The sequence below is a fragment of the Peromyscus maniculatus genome, chromosome 1 (genome assembly GCF_049852395.1).
Source record: "Peromyscus maniculatus bairdii isolate BWxNUB_F1_BW_parent chromosome 1, HU_Pman_BW_mat_3.1, whole genome shotgun sequence".
NCBI classification, from domain to species: Eukaryota; Metazoa; Chordata; class Mammalia; order Rodentia; family Cricetidae; genus Peromyscus; species Peromyscus maniculatus.
In genome coordinates, this window is record NC_134852.1 from 175,768,605 (window position 1) to 175,791,710 (window position 23,106).

At 44.8% G+C, this 23,106-nt stretch overlaps 1 protein-coding gene across 5 annotated transcripts in view; it reads left to right on the plus strand.

Annotated features, from left to right (window-relative positions):
• Nucleotides 1-23,106, plus strand: part of Apba1 (amyloid beta precursor protein binding family A member 1) — a 222,495-nt gene that overhangs the window by 52,689 nt on the left and 146,700 nt on the right. Inside the window, exon 1 of one of the 5 annotated variants that reach the window (XM_076561372.1) lies at nt 9,331-9,625. The exons of the other annotated variants lie outside the window; for them this stretch is intronic. The gene's annotated coding sequence lies outside the window, so the exon portion shown is untranslated. Of the gene's footprint in view, nt 1-9,330; nt 9,626-23,106 lie in introns of those variants that run through there. 5 annotated transcript variants of the gene reach the window in all.

Below are 23,106 nucleotides of genomic sequence, written 5' to 3' on the forward strand. Positions count from 1 at the left end.
CTACACTGAGGAAGCTCAAACTTCTCGTCTCCAAAGCAAATTAAATTCAAGCTGAAAATATGGGAGTTTCCAAATTCTGATGTGTTTCTTAGACGTAAATGGGGCCATATAGTCGTTACTTTTTCATGGTCTGTCTCTTGAAGACAGGAGACCACATCATCATCCTCTGCTGTCTCTTGTTTCCCTGTCCCCTCATTGCCACGCAGCACCCCTTCTGGGAAGGAGGGTGGCCTGAGAACTGGGAAAAGACTCAACTTCCCTGTTCCCTACGTGTTAGTTTGCTTCCCTTCTCAGCATTGATTGCTTTGTCAAAAAATAAGGAGCGCAGGGCTGGAGCGATGGCTCAGTGTTTAAAAATGCTCGCATCTTAAGTATGAGGACTGGGATTCCCATCCCCCAGAACCCACCTGTAATTGCAGCCTTGGAAGGTGGAGGACAGGATAATCCTTAAAGCCAGATGCCCAGTGAGATTAGCCATAGTAGTAAGACCCTGCCTCAACGAATAAGGTGGAAGAACAATTGAGGACGACTCCCACAATAAGCTTTGGGCCTCCACACCCACATGCATGCATGGGCCCATGCACCCACAATGCATATATCTGCCTACACATACACATATATGCATGTGCGCGCGCACATGCGCGCGTGCGCGCGCACACACACACACACACACACACACACACACACACACACAAGGTGGATGGGGTGAAAATGAGAGAGAGAATGGGAAAAAATAAGAATTACTATAAAGTCACCTCATAGAATTCTTGGAAGTTTAAGCAAGGGATATTGAGTTCCCAGTGCGGTGCTGCTGGCCTGTTGCAGATGCTAGGCAGGGTTGGCAGTGCGTTCTTGTTCTGTTCTCACTCACTTCCCCTTGCTCCACTGCACCACAGTTTGATAATGCTGGGCTTTGCTGATCAAAAGCAATTCTTTTTTTTAAAGCTTCCTTTTTATTTATTCTTTGTGTCTTTCACATCATGCATCTTGATCCCATTCATCTCCTCGTCCCTTCCTATCTGCCCTCTGACCTTGCAACTCCCCTCCCCCAAATAAAATAAAATAAAATTTAAGAGAAAAGGAAGAAAGAAAGAATGAAAGGAAGGAGGGAAGGAAGTAAGGGGGAAAGGAGGGAAGGAAGGAAGGAGGGAGAGAGAGAGGATGGAAGGAGGGAGGGAGGGAGGGAGGAAGGAGGGAGGGAGGGAGGGAGGAGGGAGGGAGGGAGGGAGGGAGGGAGGGAGGGAGGAAGGAAGGAAGGAAGGAAGGAAGGAAGGAAGGAAGGAAGGAAGGAAGGAAGGAAGGAAGGAAGGAAGGAAGACCTATCTCCTCATGGAAGCTGTAGTTTGACACTGAGTCACACAGTTTACCCTTTTTATTCATGTATCTTTACTTGCAAGTGTTCATTGCACAAGAGTCATTGGTCTGGTTCAAAGCCTCTGGTTTCTGCTACAGTATTGATACTAGGCCCTCACTGGGACTCCTCTTGGATATTCTGTTGTTGCCCTGTATCGTAGAGTTCCTGTAGCTTTGGGTTTGCAAGACATGCCCCTTCACGTGCTCCAGTAGATCATAGATGGTGTGGATGTTGGGGTGGGCCAACTCATAACCCTGGTTCTGAGCCTGGGGAGTTGGAGGGTTGGTCAGCCCACCAGCTTCCCATCCCTCCACCCCCAATCTTCACAACCAGAGTGAGCCCTCTGGCATTGTCCAGGCTGGTTCACCCTTTGCAGCAATGAGCAAGGGCCGAACTGGTTCTCCCGCTTTCGTGCCCTCAGGTTTGGCTCTCCCTCACCTATCCAGCAGGGCCAGCTCTACTGTATTGCCCAGGTGAGGTGCGGGGGCTACTCTCCCGAGTGCTGCTGCTGGTAAGGGGCAGGGCCAGCTCTCCCGCTCTTCTGACCTCTGGGCCAGCTCTCCCACCTACCACAGAGGGCAAGGGGCAGGGGAGGGAGGGCATCTCTCCCTGACCCATGTCACCTTAAGGCAGACTAGGGGCAGGGTCAGACTCCCATGGTCAAGTTCAGGCGGTTTACCTGTAACCCTGTCAATAAGATCAGCTCAGCTGTTCTGCTCAGGTGGTGCAGGGCTAGCTTCCCAAGTGCTGCAGCTGGTAAGGGAGGGTCAGCTCCCTCGCCAGGCAGGGCCAAGTGAAGAAGGGCATCTCTCCCTTGCTCTCACCACCACATGGCAGTCAGGAAGCAGGGTGGGGGAGGGGAGTTCTCCCTCTCCCACTCTCACACCCTCAGGGCCAGCTCACCTGAGCCTCCACCAACAGGGTCAGCTCTACTGTGCTGCCCAGGTGAGGAGCAGGACCTGTGGCTGGGAAAGCAATTCTTTGCTGGTGGTTAAAAGTTCTCCCTTGAGTAGCTCTGATATTCTTGGAAAAGACTAATGAGTTGCTTGCACATGGATGCTTTTTATTCCCACGGTGATTTGAACATAAAGTCTAGTTAGTATGAGACTGGATTTATTTCATAAGTGTGTACAGCTGTCAAACCTATTGGTGGTACTCTTGGCCTGTTATGTTCCTTCAGATCCCAGTAGACTGAGGACCATAAGTATATTTCTTATGGTCACAAGAGTTCTCTTTGATGATTTCCCATCCACATCCATTCTTTAATCATTAGTTTGTTGAAAACAGGTCTGTGAAAGTATGTGTATATGTATGTGTGTATATATGTGCACATGTTTGTGTGTACACGTGTGTATATATGCATGTGTGTATGTATATACATGTATATGTGTGCATATATGTTTATGTGTGTATTATATGTGTGTATGCATTATATATATTTATGTGTGTATGTTTATGGGGAGTATGTGTATATGTATGTGTGTATGAATGTGTATGCATACAAGGTTAGAAAGTGTGTGCTACAACATACTAGATACACTGCTAAGTACTAGAAATACTACAGTCAACAAAATAAACTCACATCTTTTACTACACAGACTTTATAATTTTAGTGAAAGTCAGTTTGAGGATTTAAAAACAAATTCAATTTGAGCATATTCTGGACTCTCTGGTGACCATCTCAAAGCTAAATGTTGCTGTGAGGTTTTAGTGCCCACAGTGGCATATGGCCATTGGTGCCCTGGCATCAAATAATGGACTCTGTTTATTACTCATCAACTCTAATGACAGAGGTGACTATAATCACAAATGATCCTTCCCAGCCGAAGCCAAGACAGAAGACAATATGGGGAAGCATTGGTGACATCAAAGGCTGCATTGGGGCCTGAGGAGGCAGAGGCAAGTGGAAATCTGAGCCACTGCCTGCCATTCAGCAGAACAGGCTGGACAAACTCAGGGGAACCAGGCCACAGTAAGGCATCTAATTTCAACACAATATAATTACATGAATTAATGTGATTCATTTGGATTTTATTGGCTTTGTGGCCTTGTTTATATTATCAGTTATAAATTTGTGCTGATTTTATGGCACTATAAGAGCTTTAAACATAAGGCAGTCATAGTGTTGTGATAATAATAATAACTTTTTTGTTAGCCCTTGGGAGGCCTGAAATAAATGTCTTTTCCTGTAAAGGAGGCCAGCGTCATTATTCAAGTGCAAATGCTTGCTCCAGAGAAATGTTGCCTACAGGTAAAATTCTTTCTGTATATATGAATAGTTTAGAAAAAATGGCTATATCCTTAATTTATCCAAAAAAAAAAAAAAAGAGCCATGTGGGAAAATGTAGCTGTTTTTACCCCCAGATCTTTTTATATTTTGTACTTGTGAGCTATCATGCTCCTTATGTTATCCATGGCAGAACTGTCACGCATCTATTTCCTATAATTATTTTAATTAATTGACTAATTTTGAGACACAAAAATTGAGTCTTATACAGCCCAAGCTAGCCTCGAGCTCACCATGGAGCCTTGTTACTAGAGTAGCTAAAGTCAGAGTTGTGCTCTGGAATCCCTAAGAACCGAGGCTCAGCCACCCATCTTCCATGGACAGTAGCACCTGTTGGCAAAGAACAAAGAAAGGAGATGTGCCGTTTGGAGATGTTATGAAGAGGAGTGAAGAGATCCGGTGCCCCTGCCCCAGTTCATCTTCCAGGGCCCTAGCATGAAGTTTAGGTTGAAATAGAGGGTAAGAGGTATGCATAAACTTGGCAAGGTGGTTTGCCATCACCCTCTAGGCTCCAGTCTTTCTAACAAGGTGGTCTGACAAGTCAGAACTATATAAAATCTCTTGGCAGGAGACAAGTCATCCCTGGACCTGGCACCAGGCTTTCACCTTTTCTCTTCTACTAGCATGAGATTTTTAGGGACTTCCAAACTACTGGGGTTCCGTTACTTCAATAGCCTGAGAGCCAAAGGGAAGGCCATGGGAATCTCTTTAGAATATCTTCATTCCTGCCAGAGCAGTGACAACTGAGGATGACCTTAAATCTGATCCTCTTCCCTCTCCTCCCAGGCAGAGGGGGTCCACAGGCACGTGCTACTGTGCCTGGCCCTCATAATTATTTTTAAAGGGAGAAAGTACAGGAAACTCTTCCATTCTTGCTATTTCCCCACGTCTGAACGAACATGTACACTCATGGTCCCCTGGAGCCTCCTCCTCCTCCTAACTCACACTGGTCACATGTTTCTCATTCTATATGGCTCTATGGAGCGCTTCAACATTTGATCTTTAAAGGTTTGAGTATTCAGGCCATCTTAAGCCTGTCCTGAGATTAGAGCAATAGATGACCCCCATAAAATAATTAGCATGTTCTGCAGTATAATATGGCAGTGTTTGAGCTTCCCTCTAGAGTCTAGGCTCGGGGTCGACACTGAGGCACAGCTCTCCGCTAGCACCCAGATGGTACCATTCATGGGGTGACCGCATATCTGCCCCCATTTGTCTGGGACTGCCCAGGTTCATGACTGATGCCTCACCTTCTCTATTAACAGGCCCCCTTTTCACTCTCATTCTGATGGTAAATTATAAGCAGAACTTGGCCTATGGCCCTATTAGATCCAATCAAGGCTGTTTCGGTTACTTTCCTCATTAACCCTCTGTTCTCGCTGAACCAGTGGGTGTCTAAAGATACGATATTCATAGACACTTTTTTGTAATGCCTCTCTTAGACTCTCAGGAAATATATAATAACAATGGCAGAAAGCCGATCACTTCAGAGCAGCGAATGGCTGCGTGGCATCATCAAAACCTTTCGCAAACTCTGGGCTGATGAGAACATTTGACGTCCTTGAGGTCAGAGCCTGCAAATCTTGGCCAGTGAATATAGGACTTAGACATATTCTTCCTTCAAAATGTTAAAAGAACAAAATGGCACTACCTTGTCCCACCCGAAATGGAGCTGTGGCCAACCCGGGCTCAAAAGGTTTGGGCTATCACCTGCTCTTTTAGGGGTGAGTTTTGCTTTTGTCAGAAACTTATTTTGGTGTTAGAGATGAGACATATATCCGGTGACTGGGCTTAATGGCATCCAGTAGAGTAAGGCCTGTGGACATTCATGAGGCCTGTGGACACACGTGAGAGCATGGCTGCTTTTTCTGCAGCCAGCAAGTCTCGATTGCCCACAGCCCAGGCCCATTTTATTCCTGTCTCTTGCTCTATGGCTGTTTGGTCTGATCCTCACAGCCCTCCCAGAGGACCAAGAGGAGAGAAGAGGGAAATTCCTACTAGTGTTTTTCCAGAAAAGGCTAAGAAAGATGATTAGCTCTGTTTTATGTACTGTAATGATGGTGTATGTGTGTGCGTGTGTGCATGTGTGCATGGGTGCATGCGTGTGTACAAGTGTGTGTGTAGGGGGTTGGTGCTGGAGAGGGAATACAGAGGAAGACAAAAAGCACAGGCAATTTTGAACTCTATATACATGATGTCTTTTATTTATTTATTTTGTTTTGTTTTTTGTTTTTTCCAAGACAGGGTTTCTCTGTGTAGTTTTGGAGCCTGTCCTGGAACTTGCTCTGTAAACCAGGCTGGCCTCCAACTCACAGAGACCCTCCTGCATCTGCCTCCCAAGTGCTGGGATTAAAGGTGTGCGCCACCATGCCCAGGCTTTTTATTATGCATACAAACCTATGATAGAGTTTAATTCATACATTATGCACAGGAAGTCTAAGAATAATGACTTAATGATAAAATACAGATGTAGTAAAGTACCGTAAGAAAACTTGTGTGAGCGTAATTCCTTACTTCCTCGAGGCGTCTCACACAGCATCCGTCTTGCTGTCTTGCTGTGATGACGTGGGCTGGGGCGAGAAGAGTGAGGTAAATGACTCACACTTACCCCGCAGCGGCCGCAACTTCTACAGCTGGAAAAGAGATAACAAAACCAGTGGGGACCTCTTGTGTCTTCTTCACAATTCTCTGGATTAAAAGAAACAAAAATCCTCCTTAGCATAGGTCCCAGCAGCCTCCAGTGCAGATGGTCCTCTTCCCCTAAGAGCCTCGACTCCTTCGCTTAAAGGAACACCACCCTGCTTCTCCTTGGTGTGTCCGAACTGCCAGCATCACTGCCCATGGATGAGTAATGAGTAAAATAGGGTCACTTGAAATATGGGGACACTGTGACAGTTGGTCTGGTAGTTTCGGTGGCTACAAAGTGTCTAATGGGAGGGCAGTGCGTTCAGCATGGATGTCCTGGAAGAACAGGAAGGACCTGACAGGCAGACAAACACTCAGAATAGCATGCACTTGGAAACTTCCAAATTGCAAGATTAAGGAGATGGCTCAGTCAGGACATGGTTGCTGCACAAGTGTGAAGACCTGAGTTCAATTCCCAGCACCCACAGAAAAAGTCACCGGATGCAGTGGCACCTACTTACAGTCCCAATGCTGGGCGGGTGGAGACAGGATCCCTGGGGCTCTTGCCAGTGAGCCAGCATAGCTTACGTGGCTGCTTTCAGGTCCCAATGGGAGACCCTGTCTCAAAAAATAAGGTGGGCAGCTCACCCACACGTGAACACTCACACATGTGCAGGCAAACAAGAACGTATGAATTGTGTGTTCCTGGAATTTTCCATTTAATGTTTTCAGACTTGAGTTGATCAGAACTAAAATTGTGGAATGTACAACAGTGTACAGGGATCCCTGACTGTGTTCTCACTTGTTACATATATATTTCTGTGTGACTAAAGAGGTAGTGTGTGTGTGTGTGTGTGTGTGTGTGTGTGTGTGTGTGTGTGTGTGTGTGTGAAGGGGAGAGGGAGGGAGAGAAGGAGAGAGACAGAGACAGAGACAGACAGAGAGAGAGAGATATGCATTCAGACTCTGGAATTAGATGTTCCACTAAGGCAGACCTGAAGCCTCTTTTATCCAGTTGTCTGCCCTCCAGCACTCAAACCAATGCCTGATGCTCAAAAATTTTAAGAATAAGGGAATGCCATGGGGGCCAGAAGTGGACAACTGGAGGGAAGGAAAAGTCTGGGAAGTGGTTGCTAATGTGAATATTTTTCTTTGACTGCAGTGAGAATCTGCTGGGATTAGATAATAGTCATGAATGCACAAATTTCTGAACATTCTATTAGGCACCATTTCATATTTTAAAAGGATTTGTGTCTGCTGGTGTATTTTATTACAATTATTCAGCCATGTTAGCTATGCAAAGTAATGGGTTTAACTGAAATTTCTATTCATGGCCGTAGCATGTTCCCATCATACCCTCCCCTCCTACTCTCTCTTACCGTCTTCCATTTTTCTCCTCTTGCCTGGGTCTCTTCTCTTTCCCTGGTACTCCATCTTCCATGTTCAGGTCACTACATGGATTAATTTTGTGGAATGTTAACTACATCTCATTTTCACTTGCAAAAAAAAAAAAAAAAAGATCAAATACATCTTATATCTTCTGTGCTGCTGTAGTTGATGTTTAATAACTCTGTCTTTTGGGTAAATTGATGATTGCTTTTCTATACCAAAATAGTCTAAATAATTGCTTCCCCCAAAGCATGGTTTGTAGGTCTCTGTGTGATCTGGGGGAGCCTGAGCTATTTGGGGATAGAGGAAAATGTAGTAGAGTCTCTCTGGGATGGTACTTTTGTTGTTGTTTGTGAGTCAGAGCAACTGCCTGTCTGCTGAGGTTGAGGAGGCGGTCAATGTGCTGCTCTTTGAAAATTTTAATAGTGGAGGAAAGAGCGAGACCTCTGTCAGGGGGAGTCTTAATTCACATCCTTCCAACTCTTTTGTTCTGCGCTCCTGTTAAATCCATTGAAAGTCCTTATGAGTCTGTTACCCTTCACTGAGTGAAACCTGTCAAAACAGATTAATGCCATCACCCAAAACATTTAGCCAGTCTGTGACAACGAATCTGGAGGGATTTATCAGAATGCATGTAATTTACCCACTTGATAATTGCCAACAGGTGGTTGCATTGAGTCATTCCAGTCGGCAGAGGCCATGAAGGTAGGTTGTTTTTTCCATCCTCCTCAATACAAGATCAGGTGGAGTTTTAGAACTGCGTCTTCCTATATGTCTGCTGGTTTTCTGGTATGATCTTTTCTCTCAAGCAGTAGATGTGAAAATAGCCTAAGAAGATGGTGTCCAGCTATGTATCTACGCAGAATCCCTTACTGTAGTGGAAGGACTCTACTGAGAGGAATAGGACTCAGGGTTTCTCATCAGAAAAGGAGTTTGAGCCTTTGGGCTTGGAGTGTATTAATTTTTTGTGTTTGTAATAGTTTCTGATAGGTACATATTAAATCCTGTTTAAGTTAAACTAATGGTCTCAATACTTTGTATCATTTCTTGTTGTTCAAGTATGTGAATCTTCTACAAGTCCCATTGTATCACCAGCTCTCCTTTCCTCTGTAAAATTATAGTAGGAACACCTAATATTTATATAGATATAGGCTTTATAACATTGTTAATATTAAATATATTTTTCTACCATGTTGGAGGTGTGCTATATCTGTAAAAATATTTCAGGGCTGGAGAGATGGTTCAGCAGTTAAGAATACTTACTGCTCTTGCACAGGACCCAGGTTTGGGACCCAGCAACCATATGGTGGCTCACAACTGTCTGTAACTCCAGTTCCAGGGAATCTGATGTACTCTCCTAACCGCCATAGACACCAGGGACACATGTGATACACATACAAACATACATACATACATACATACATACATACATACATACAGGCAAAACACTCATGCACATAAAATAAAAATAAGCACATCCTTTTAAAATAAATCTCACTTAATCCTCACAATTCTCTGACATAGAAGGTGGGTAAAAAATACTTGTTTTTTTTTTTTTTCCTTGAGCCTAGGCTGGCCTCAAACTCTCTAAGTAACTGAGGATGACTTCAAACTCCTGTTCCTCTTGCCTTAACCTCTAAAGTGCTGGGATTGCGTGTTCCTCCATGCTCAGCTTCGTATTTCCATTCCAACAGTCAAGCAATTTGCCTGCAGTTTACGGCATATGGCTGGAAGTGATAGGGCAAGGTTCAGACTGTGCCCTCGGGCTGCTTTTCACAACAGCAAAGGAAGCAAAGGCCAGGGTCACGTCATTCCATTCAGAAGAGCCTGAAGAGCCGGGCTGGAGGTAGGGCTCTCCGCCACTGGTATTACTTCACAGAATTACTTGGGCCACAGTGAGGAGACTGCTACTGGTCACGGCCTGTGCTCTTCCTATGAAGACAGAGAAAGGGGTGCTGATAGTACCACAGGTGAGTGTCCCCCATCCTGGTCATAACCAAGTGGACCACAAGCCAGATAAGAAAGGAGAGGAGAACTGCTGACCCCCTAGACAGGCCAGGGGTCAGTGTGGGACTGGGTCTCCTCTCCTGGGGCTGCATGAGGCTGTAACCAGATGAGAAGTGTGTGCCATGCTACCGGGCAATGTGAGCCTTCGGCCATTGTGGATCCAGCTTAGAACCTCTTGAAAAGCAACTCACATCAGCCCTCTCACTCTCTTACCCCTTCTTTGACTGCTGCTTCCTAACATTTTGGGGGTACCAGACCCCCAAGAGTGGGGGAGCATAGTAATTCCCTAAAGAATGTAGAAAAGCAGAATCACAGTCCTCTCCCCCAGAGTGTCTGGGTGAAATCAGCGGAGCACTTTGGGAAGGTTTGACCATGGGAGGTGACAAATTCCCAACTCTGCCAGCTGGTGTAAGCGCTGGTGAGGGGGCTGGAGAGGTGGCTTAGCGGTTAAGAGAGTGTGCTGCTGCTGTGGAGGGCCCGAGTTTGCTTCCCAGCACCCACGTGGGCAGCCCACAACTGCCTGTAACTCCGGGGAATCCGATGTCTCTGGCCTCCATGGTCACCTGAATTCACATACACATAGCCACAAACAGACCCCTGTACATAAGTAAAACAATAAAAAATGAATCTGTTTTTAAAGAGCTCTGGTGAGCAGGTTGGAAGGTTGAGGATGGGAGCTAACCACTTGATGGTTTGGTCAGTTGGTTAGAAACAGCACCTAGGACTAGGAGGAAATCTTGGGAGACTCTGAGTGGGCAACTTGCTACTGGGAGTGAGTTGTAAGATGGCCCCTGGGCACATAGATACTCTCTTCTCTCTGGACATGTGAACTTCATTCCCACTTCACATGGAAATCCATCTTGTTGACGCCCCTAGAGAGAGCCCAGTCCCCAACCTCATCTTTTCCTTTGTTCATTGGCAGATATACATTTATCACACACTAGGTGTAGGCCGTTCAAGGGTCCGGGACTTGGAGGGAAGCTAATACTGCTTCTTTACTACCCTCTGTACCCCCAAAGAGCCCAGAAGAGCTGAGGTGAGGGCTCTGGCCCTCACTGCCTGAACTCACAAGATAAGCTTCAGCAAACGTAGTTCCACATGATGAAGCTCTGACTCCTAATGTCTTCTAAAATGCTTGAGTGAGTTGATAGGAGCCTTTCCTGGGCCTGTCCTCCCATGTCTCGACAGAATGAGAAAGGTTAACTGATCCCTTGCTCCATAGCCAAGGTCTGCGCTGCCCTGCCAAGACAGATCTGCTCTGTCTCCCATGTGTGTCTCAGAGCTTCTGCACATGACTCAGCAGGGACTGCTGTTCCACTTGTCGCTTCTCAAGGTGTCTCCATGCTCCCTCCTAATCTGCTAGCTCAATGGAAATCTGACAAGAACATCAACTATCCCCGCCAACTCCACTGAGGATATAGTCTGTAGTGGAAGCTAGGTTGTGTCTTTCAGTGTCTTTTCTCTATTTCTTTTTTGTGGGGAGGACATGTTTGTGTGTGTGCAGGTGTGCATGTATAGATGCAAGCATATGCAGGCCAAAGGTCCATCTTGCCTGTTGTTCCTTGGGTGCTATCCACTGGGGGAGGCGGGTAACAGGTCTCAGCTCACTGCTTAGGCTCTAAAGGCTTGGCAGTAACCCCAGCGATCTCCCTGTCTCCACCTTCCTCAGCCTAGGATTCCAAATGCACACCACCACACCCAGCTTTTTGTTACATGGGTTCTGGGGATCGAACTCAGATCCTTCCATTTACAGGGCAAGCACTTAATCGAATGAGCTATGTCTTCAGCCCTGTCCGCTTCTGTGTATGTGGACTTCTCAGATCAGAGGGTGGATATGTCCCAGTATGCACTTCCAATGCCTACAGTTCCTCAGCTTTTGTTTGGTGTAAAGCAGCACACATCCAGTGGGGACTGTACTTTGAAGTATGAATTTTGATCTTTGCCTGGACTGAGATGTGTGGCACAACATCCTCTCAATGCCGGGCAGTGGCAATGAACCACAGCTTCTAGTCGGCTCTGTAGCTGTGAGAGTGAATGCAGATGCTCCTTGGCGGATTGGGCCATGGTAAGTCAAGAGCATCTGTAACTAGCCGGAGGTGTGTACCAGGACAGGGAAGACTCTCCCACTCTGCCTTGCAGTTATGTCGACGAATCGCCAACAAAAATGCAGCTTCTAGGTGTCCTCTCCAAAGGCGGCGTGCACAATGCTTTGCGATGCTTAGACAGTGAGTATGATTGGGTTCCAGTTCAGACTGTGAGAGAAAGAAAAGTGCATTTAGGAGAAAGCGGAGGAAAAAGCTTAAAGCTATTTGGTCCCACATAGCTGGGTCTATTGCACTAGGCTCAATCTGGATTTTTATGTAAACGACAGATAAACGTTCATTCACTGTGAGTTTGGTGTCTTGGTTACTTGCAGAGAAATCTCACTGTAAAGAGATAAATTGGATGGAGGAATATAGATGCCTGAAAAAAAAAAAAACAGGAGTTCCACATTGCTGATTTCAAAACCAGTGTCAGCAAAACCCAGTGTATACATAGTTGAAAGGAGGCTACTCTGCTTGGATGGGTTGTCTTAAGCACCCCCTCACCCCACCCCTGCCCATCTCATCCTTCCTCCTCCCCACTACAGCTCACAGGCAGAACAAAAAAACTAGTGTTTGTGACAGTACCTTCCAGAGCCTAGGTCTTGGATGGTAAATAGTCACCTGTCCTCAGACCACTGCAGTGGCTAAGATCCCCTTGAATGTCTCCTTGGGCTTCGGCCTCCTGATTGACCCTGTTTATACCAGCCCACTGGACACCTCCTGGATATGGGCAGATTTACCATCAGCTTGGTGAATTGTTACCAACTTCCCCCACCTGGAAAATGACCTATGAGCCCATAAACAAAAATAATATCTTTGAAAATGAACAGAAATAATCACTGTAAATGCATATCCTTTATTGCTCAGGTCTTATGGAACCACCCTCAGACTATAGCCAGTGGGCATAAAGCAGTGTATGAATTAATGGCCGGCTGAAATAGGTCTTGAAAGAGTGATAGACACATCATCACTGGAGAACAACGTTAACAGTCTAGTCTCGGTGGTCTACCATTCTGACAGTGATTCTGCAACGGAGAATCAAAAGCAGGAGCTGAAGTACCATAAGCACATAGTCCCTCAGACATCAAGCTAGAAAAGAAAGGAAACTGAAGATAGTAAATACCTGACTATTCTTTGCCTGATTGCTTGTGTGACACTTACCATTAGAACTCAGGCCAAAGCCAGGCATGACGGCACACACTTTTAATCCCAGCACTCAGGAGGCAGAGGAAGGCAGATCTCTGTGAGTTCATGGCCAGCGTGGTCTATAGAGAGAGTTCCAGGACAGCCAGAGCTACACAAAGACCTTGTCTCAAAAAACAAACAAAATCCTCAAGCCAAAGGACACACCCAAATACACCATGGCAGCTTTTGCCTGAAGTAAATTTGAGTGTTAGTTTTACATTTGTGCTGGGGTTGTTATCTTAAGTGAACTTTAACATTATGTGTGTGCGAACCCTGTGTGGATAAAGGTTTTTTGTTTTTTTACATTTATTTGTGGGTGAAGAGGAGGAGCATGTCACAGTGCGAGGTGTGTGTGTGTGTGTGTGTGTGTGTGTGTGTGTGTGTGTGTGTGTAGGTCAGAGGACAATTTACAGGACTCAGTTCTCTCCTTCTATCACACGTGTCCTGGGGATCAAACTCAGGTCATTAGATTTGGCAGCAAGCGCCTTTACCTGCTGAGCCATCCTACCATCCTGAACCTGTGTCTTATTATTAACAGTGTTCATAACATTTGTCGTGAATTGAGTGGTTGCTTTGTGCCAGCCTTTGTATTAAGCATTTCATTCTGTATTTCTTGTTTAATTCATGCAACTAAACTTTAATCGTTAATATCACATACTACAGGTGAAGAGATTTCTATCCAGAGATGTTAGGTCATCACCTAATACTGCGAGTATCCTCAAATCATGATTCTAGGCTCTTGACAAATGTGAGAGCTGAGCTCTTGCCTACTGCTTCCTACAGAAAGCGTGGTGTGCTTGGCCTGGGTAGTGCCAACTCATCAGAACTGGAATTATTGCATAGACGGTGTTCAAGAACTCTCTGGGAAGCTAGTCGGATGAACTTTTCTATCAGTATGTATCCCAAATGATCACTAGAAATCCTCAGTCACGTTATTAATGTATGACTAATATATGGCTGTATTCCCATCACACATGGTCACATTATCACAGCATGGGTATGCCCAGTTATATTATTCTCACCACAGCTCCCTCCCTCCATGACATCATACAATAATTATATGTCATTCTTTTGTCCTCCCCCTGGTTTTCTCACATCCTTCAGCTACTCTTCTTCTGATCACCTCCTTCATGGGGAAAAGTAACCCAGATGGATAAAGAGGACTGTTCACACAAGACTACTGTGAAATATTGACCCACCAGAAGAGGTGGGGCCTCCATTATGCACTTGGCTCTTGAGGACTTATAGTATAATGTGTATTAGCAATATTGACCCCACTTGGGGTTCCAAAAGAAATATAGACTTAGTGTTTATCCAAGTTGACTGGATCATAATCATTACTATGGCCCCACTCCCCACTCCCAGGGAAGTTTTGGTCCATGAATGTTTGGGAAGCGTGGCCCTTCCCATGCTGCAGCCATGATGTGGCATAGGTCATTCCACAAGCTGATTCCAAGTGAGAAATAGACAGAACCAGCAGGAAGAAGACTCAGCCTGTAGTTAACTCAAGGACATGGTAAGCCAAGGGGAAGAGCGAGCTCAGAGACTTCCTCAACACAAATAAGTTCATATACGGAATCCAAAGCCAGCAGACCCAACCACACTGTCAACATACAGATGTAGTAAGTCCACTGGGGAGCAGTTAAGTAAAAGCCAGGTGACCCAGGTCATGAAAGTCACTCAAGAGAAGTCATTAGAGAGAGCTTTCCCGAACAAAGCTCATAAGCAGTGTATCCTTCGGGGATGAAAACAACTGATAAAAAAGCTCTGTTTTGAAAAGCAATTTTGTTTATTTGGACTTAATTTTAAAAACCCTGGCTCTCCTATCCACTTTGGGTTTCATTAAAGTCAGTAGATATGTGAAAGAATTTATCGCATTTGAAATTTCCACTCAGCAAATGGCCAGACCTTTGTCTTCTGCTCCATTGTTTTCCAAACTGGTCATAAAAATAATGCTTTGCTTCCAGCTGCGAGCAGCAGGCCACTTCAACCTCCTGTCCTTTCCCAGCTTCACATTACAGCCCTTCTCCGCCTCCCCGGCCTCAGCTCTGCAAGCTCCCCACGCCTTTGCCTTCTCCACCGCCTTATTGATAGCTGCTGATAAGCCTTATGGTTCTAATTCCTTCAGGATTTGCTGGTGAGGACGAGGAATTAATTGCACACTGCATCTTCCCCATCAGAGCTCCTTAATATCATATCTGCACGATAGTCTAGTTGCTGATTTAAAAACCAATCCTTGAAGCAAAAATGCCATGCTTCCCAGAGAGTATAAGTAAATAGACCCAGACGAGTACAGGTGTATTTCTGTCACTCTTCAAATATTCTGATATGGAGAAAGAAATAGTTTTTCTGTTTGACTTTCAAAGGGCAAATGTTGCATAAATTCAAGCTCATGGTCTTGTATTTTAAAAGCATTATCTTTGGAAAACATTATGATATTATGAGGAATGGGCACTGGAAAGCCAAAGGCTGGGCCCTTCTCACAGTAGTAATTACTCTAAAGTAGTTGAGTGACTGACTAGTCTTCTTATCTGGCATTCTTGATGGTAGAGGCCTTTGTTGTTTTACTTCATTTAATTTGATAAGATGACATAATAGTCCTTTTTACACACAAAAACCCCAGTTCCTACTACTGGATACACACACACACACACACACACACACACACACACACACACACACACACATATGTGTACATAGATGTGTGTACATATGTGTGTGTGTGTGTGTGTGTGTGTGTGTGTGTGTACATATATTTTTCCAGATTTCAGACTCAGGACAATTTCATTGTTAATAATATGAAGGGCTGAGAATGGCTCCATGGTAAAGCACTTGGCACACAAATATGAGGACTTGAGTTTGAATCCATGTAAAGCTGGGCATGGTGGCATACATCAATAATGTCAGCAGTCCCAGCATGAGGTGGGAGGAGGAGAGAGAAGAATTTTCAGATTCTCACAGTTCTCCATCCTGGTATATATAGTGATGAACAAGAGAACCTGCCTCAAACAAGGTCGAAAGGGACTTCCACACAAACATCATGGCATGCACACGTCCAGACATGAACACACACACATACATACACACACACCGAGAGAGGGGGGTGGATTTCTTTTTTTTAATATTGTGAGTTTATGATTTATAAAAGAAAAGACATTGTAAAATCTTGTGACCATGAGATGTGGAGAGAATCGGGGTTTCTGTTCAACCTTTAAATGGGACAGTTTAGGTAAATTGCTTTCTAATTATCAAAAGTGACAAGCGTATCCACTTAAAAAAGTCACTTTTACAAGTAAAAAACTGTAACCCACCAGAAAACATTATGGAAATGGAAATGTCAGTCGTGAACAAGTAAGATAAGACTGTAAGTCGTGATTTAAAAAGAAAGCACCAATGCCAAGACATTCGGAAATTGTAAGTCCATGCTAAAGATCTGGCTTGTTGACACAAGGCGTGAATTACTGATGGCATTCCAGAGGAGTGGCTGGTGTGCTCTTAGTTTGCTGAATTAGAACCATAAGGCTTATCAGCAGCTATCAATAAGGCGGTGGAGAAGGCAAAGGCATGGGGAGTTTGCAGAGCTGAGGCCGGGGAGGCGGAGAAGGGCTGTAATGTGAGGCTGGGAAAGGACAGGAGGTTGAAGTGGCCTGCTGCTCGCAGCTGGAAGCAAAAAAGAAAAAAAAATGGATGTCTTACTGAAACACAAAAGAATATTGGTTTCCTATCTGTTCTTAAAAGCACGGGATGCTATCCCTTTGCCTTGATTTGGTAATCAACAGGGAAAGACCTGATATAAGAAAGGTAGAGAATTGGGGTTGGAGAGATGGCTAAGCAGTTAAGAGCACTGGCCATTCTTTCCGAGGACCTGGCTTTGGCTCACAGCACCCACATGGTGGCTCACAGCCATCTGTAACTCTGGTACCAGGGGATCCCATTCCCTCTTCCATCCTCTCCAGCCATCCGCTGTATGCCTGTGGTGCATAGACATCCACTCATACATAAAAAAACAGATAAATATAAAAGAAAGATAGAGAACTGAAGACATGCAAGTGGGAAAGTTCGTGTTGGGAGAGGGACAGGCAAGTCCAGGACAATCCAAAGCTCTGCCCTGACAGCAGGTAGGACAATGGAGCCTGAGGGGCAGCACACCCATCCTCCCTTCCTCCAGAGAAAGCCTCAGGATTTGCTGTTTTCTGCTCCCTCCTCTCCCAGTTTGGGACAGAGGGATCAGGGCCCTCCTGGAGTCATGGCCACAGTGGTAGAGGATGTTCCTCAGGGGTCCATTAGAATCTTCACCGATAGAAATGTCTAAATGACTAAAAGCCATCAGCGTTCCCTTAGGACTTTGGTCTTCATGTTGAATTCGGAAGCAGGTGGAAATTAAAATGTGCACAACAGTCTCAGGACTGTCAGGCGCTCTGCCACGTGTGCCGGTGGGGAGAACACCTCTGTCGCTGGATAGTTTGCCATGACCCTTGCCTAGTCACATCCTAAGGAAGCCAGGCACGAAAAGTCAGGAAAGTGCAGTGTATGCAGTCAGATGGGAAGACCAACACAGTTATTAGAACTTAGAGTAGATTATCTACCTGTCTATGCACCACAGGCATACAGTGGCTGCGGAGGATGGAAGAGGAAATGGGATCCCCTGGTACCAGAGTTACAGATGGCTGTGAGCCACCATGTGGGTGCTGTGAGCCAAAGTCAGGTCCGCTGAAAGAATAGCCAGTGCTCTTAACTGCTTAGCCATCTCTCCAACCCCAATTTTCTACCTTTCTTATATCCGGTCTTTCCCTGTTGATTGTTCCTGTTACTGGTTTCAGCATCCTTTGGAGGTCATTTAGGAAGGGACTTTGTCTAATTGGAGAGCTGTGATGGGTGTCAAGGACCTTGTAGAACTGGCCTTCATAAATGCACTCTCCTCAGTTGATTACTCATCTACACCCACACACTGTCAATGCTAAAACTGAGAGCCCTGCCGAGCTGGCTTAGTCCATCCCTGATTTTAGCTGATGAAGCAAAAGATCTACATAGGGTGAAAGGCTTGTTCTGAGATGTATAAGGAGCTCCCCCAAAGCCTGAACTAAAAACCAAGGCTTTTTGTCACAGCATACGTCTTCTAGCCTGCTCAGTACGTGGTTTAACAATGATTTATTTTTTTAACCACATTGATCTGCCAGGACCTGGACTAAACCTTAAGATTTCTAAGATCGGCTACATGTGACCTCTCTCCATGAAGAACCCCTAATCTGGGAATGAGAGAAGGGGATTCATTGGTAGCATCGTTTATAATTTAAAATCATTAAGACGGGGACTCCCACGGGGATGGAGACCCAGTAGAAGCACGCTTGGCCTTCTTAGGAGTAGCAAGGGAGGCTGAACAGACCAGAAGGGTGAGTTTAGGGCAGAAGGAGGAGGACATTGTGGGGATGAGCAGTAGGAGGTGCTCAGTGCACTGCACTCACCACAGCAGTTCCTGTGGCCCTCTTCTGAGAGGCCGGTTACCAATCTACTTCTAGCGATTCCCTACTGAAAAGCAGGCAGATTTCACCATTGTTTGTTTTTTGTTGTTGTTGTTTTTTTTTTTTTTTTTCAGAACCTCGTTTCTCTTAAAATTGCAGTGGAAGATGTTGTGTGTATTGAATTATTCTTTCTCTATTTCTGTTTCATCGAGTTAAAGATCGACCTAAAAAGTTTGGCCAGAGAGAAATAGGAAAGCTAGCTCTAGTTTGAATTGCTCGAATGATTCACTCAGTTCCTACTCATGATTGCAGCAATTTTTGGAAACTATAAGAGTTGGGGGATGGAAGTGAAGTGCATAGAATGAATTCTAACTTTATTAACCACTATCCCAGTGACCTTGAAGGCCCAGTCAAAAGCCACAGAACAAATGAGGCACTGAATGAAAGCTGTGGACCGAGACCCCCCACCGCACAACTTCGTGCGTCAAACCTCTAACGACAAACAGAGCGTATGCCTCTGTATGGTTCTCTAACTTCCTGTGGAAGAGGAAGTGAGGTATTGGGTTGGAAGTCCCTTGCTATAAGGAGCTGATGAATGAAGAGGTGAGAGAGCAGAGAAAAGAGATGAGTGTGAATGACTTCAGGACCCTCCTTCTCCTCCAAGGAGTGTGGAATCAAACAGAGATGACTGAGTACCTTCTAAGTACATGGCATTCTGCCGAGTGCTTTGGAAACGCAGAAAGAGAAAGGACCCAGTCCTTCCCCCAAGCAACTTGCAGGCGATAAGGTCTCATGTAATAGAAAGTTGAACTCTTCATCTGTGTCTTTAGTAAACACGTTACCATTGACAGGTAAAAACCAAGGTTTCACTGTGTATAAACTAGGGTGCTAGTTGACAGGCACATCATGAGAGTTAATGAGACAGTCTGTGTAAGACACCTCAACAACACTAGATATTTCACACATGCTCAGTGAATATTAGCTTCCATCATCATCACCACTGCCATCATCATCCTCATCATGATCTGGAGCTAGTAAGCTCTGACATAAAAGCATTGAGGTCTGTGTTGACATCTCCACATGGACCCTTAGTAGTAAGGTTAACCTTAACATGTCCAAAATTGGAAGTCCTGATTGTTTGCTTCCCCAAACTGGGACTAGTCTTATCGTACCATCTGATTAAATAGTATTAATATCTAGATTTTACTTTTCATCATCGTGACTGGTGACTAAATACTTGGCAGAAATAGCTTCAGGGAATCTTTCCCTTAAGGTTGAGGAGTTTTAATCCACCATGGGCAGAAAGGTCTAGTAGAGTTCACAGCAGAAGGAGCAGGTGGTAGAAATTTGTTGCATCTTAGTGGACCAGAAAGCAGAGAATGCAAGCCAGAAACAAAAGTGATTGGAACCTTCAGCAACCCACCAGCTGAGCTAACCTTCAAAGGCTCTGTAGCTGTCAGAATAGCAGCAACCTCTGAGGACGAAGCATTCCAAGCATGAGCTAATGGAGGGGGGTCAGAGTCACGCCATATCAGCTTCTCTAAGCCACTCAAATCAACAACTTAGGAGACATTGGTGATTTCTTCCCTTTACCACGTCCCTAACTTCCAGTCATCCAGTAAGTTTATATTGTAAAATCACCCCCTTCTTTTCTGTCTCCACTGTCAAGACTGTGGTCAAGGCATCGACTGCAAGCTAGACCCCTGGACCTTTCATTTTCCTGCTGTTCCAAAGCTCCAGTAACACTCCCATCTGATTCTCCCAGGGTGTCAAGCTCGTTCTTACCTGATGATCTCTGCATTCAATTTTTATCTATTGAAAACATTCTTTCTCAGCTCTGTTGCTTTCTCGATTTTGCAAATCAGGTCTCTATTCAAATGCCATTTTTATAAAGAGGATTTCCCTGGCAGTGTCTCCCTCACCTCTATTCTAATTTCTTCCATTCCTTTGATTCATTTTGGAACATCTTCAGGGGTGCTTTATGGGGTCAGGAAAATGGACCTCAAAGACTGTGTTTAGGGAAAGGTCCTGGAAATTGCTTACCTTACTTCTGCATAATCTTTTAGCTAAAGTTCATTCTCATAGATCTGTAAAGAAGTCCAGGAAATATTTTTGCTCAGGAAGAAAGATCAGTATAGTGATTGTATCACTGACTTCCACACCACACAGAGTTTAAGTGTGTGACTTCATTCAGATGCTTAGTGACTCCAGACTCCCCAGTTTTCTCTCTCCATCTCAGGTTTCCCTTTTATTGCCCACATTCTCTGGGAGGTTGTCCTCTCTCTTGATGTTTCTGCATACAGTGGATGGTGATAATCATCTGGAAGCTACAATGGAAGTTTGTTGACTTAGTAGTTAGGTCTTTATTCCATCACAGAGCCACTTACTACTACAAAGAGCATGTGGCCAGTTGATTACCTCAGACCAATGTTGCGTTCTCCATCTTTGAACTTGAGGGATGGGCTGGGAGCCATGGGCACCATATTGGATCAAGAGTGAGGTAGAAGCTGACCATGAATGGACTCCCACTGGAAATAGGAAGAATGGATGACAGTGTTTGGAAATAAGGTTACAGCTTCTATGATTTATCATCCAACTATATACAACTCGAAACACTCTCCAAGTTAGTTCCTCTCTGGACCACATTTTCTTCTTAAATGACTCCTAGAAGCATTGGCCTCTACCAGAAGCATACTGTATAGCCACAACTGTATTAGAAAGTGCATAGAAATTCTTGGTTCTTTGTTTTGTTTTACTTTAGCCTGAATTTCCTTTAATCAGGGAGAAACCTATATGGCTTCATTCTAGTAAAGTAACAGGTGCCATTTGAATTGCTAGTTGTCACAGGCAGCTGAGACTTCCATTAAATAAACTCAAATTACCTCTGCAGAATTCATAGAAAATTCAATGAAGTTTTAGGGTGATATACAGTATCTAAAATAATGGAAGACCAAGATCCTTGGAGGAGATAAATTCAAGATCACAGGAGTCATGTTTATTTTGACATCATCCAGAATGATGATGGCCAGGAAGTATCCGGAGCCCAAGAGATGAAGTCAAATGAGTCAGATGTAGTTGGATGCCTAGAACAGCTTGAGAGGGCTTTAGGGGATGAGGATAAAATGATATGGAAGCTTTATTTAGAAGTGAGGAAGACAGCAACTGTTCGTTCCTCTGGGGCAGAAAAATAAGAGTCATGATAAAGAAACTGTCACCATCGAAAACCTCACAAGGAAAGGATGGCCCTGCAAAGAGCACTAGGTTGTACTCATTGAGGATAAGATACTGAACATTCTGAGATTAAGATGATCCACATAGGAGCCAGTTTACCATGATTTCAGTGTAGGGGTGGACTGAATCTGGGAAGACCCTTGTGGCCACCAACCAGAAGTCACTTTGGTAAAGCAATAAAAACAAATTGAGTTGATGCTTGTGATGATCAGTATAAAGTTTAGCAGGTACAATTTGATCAAACCAAACACAGTTCTTACCCCTGTGGAGTTTTCAGATCTTGGATCTCAAATGTCCCTCAAAGGCCTATGTGTCAAAGGCTGTCTTCAGTGTGACTCACTTTTTAAGAGGTGAGGACTTGTAGGCAGTTTTAAGTCATAGGAACATGCCCTGGAAAGAGATGGTTTGGGCTATTGTCTTCCTGTACCACTGCCTGTCTGCAAGGTGAGCACTGTTTTTTCTCATAGTTACTCTGTTATGATATACTCTCTCATCACAGACCAAAAGCAAACACAGACTAAAACTCCAAAATACAGGAGCCAGAGGGAACTTTTCCTTTTTATAACTTGGCTGTCTTGGGGATTTGTTACAATAATGGAAAGCTGGCAAACACAAGGAGAGAGATTAAAAATCACCAAACAAATATGAACACAGATGTTTAAAAAACGAGAGTTTGCATTTGGAACTTAGGATACAGTTATGGCGGATTCTGTGTCAGACATCTAGGAGAGGTCAAATTGTCCCTCCCTTGGTTGATGCATGTTGGTAACAACTTCAGTGGTGGAGTTCCAGAAATATGCTGACCCGCTGTTTTCAGGGTCACACTGTGTGGGAGGGCACAGGATGGTCCCACCTGCTTGTTCCAGCAGAGACCCTGTTGAGCTGTTATGGTGAGGTCTCAGGAGGCCTGTGCATCAGAGAAAATTCTTGAGCCATGCAACTGGTTATTGTGGTAGGCTTCTACCCTGAAGTAACAGGCCTGGCATGTACATCTGTGAAACAAACCTACTTTGAAACAAACCTACTTTGAAAATGCTGATAAAGTGTGCCAGCGGGTAGAATGACCCACTCTGTGGCTGTGGGAGAGACAGATTTAGGTCTATGAATGGGATAATCAAGAAATAAGCAAGCGGAGATCAACCTCCAGTAGACAACAAACAGAGATCTCACCACCAGAAGTGAGTGAGTGGTAGACACCCAAGCCTCAGAAAGAAATGGAAGTCTGCTTTTCATAGTGGTGAATACAGGTCAGAGAAGGTGGAAGAGGTGTGGATACTGCTCCCAGGATGTCAGACTCTATTACTTAATTTTCTTGGCACTGTAACAAAATAAACTGAGAAGGAGCTATGTCAGCTCACAGTTTCAGAGTGGCCAACCTGTGGCCACTTAGCTCTGTGTTGCTAGGCCACTTGGGAAGTTAGAACCTCATGGTGGTGGGTTTGTGTGCCACAGGAGCCTCTCCACCTCAGGGTGGACAGGAGGCAG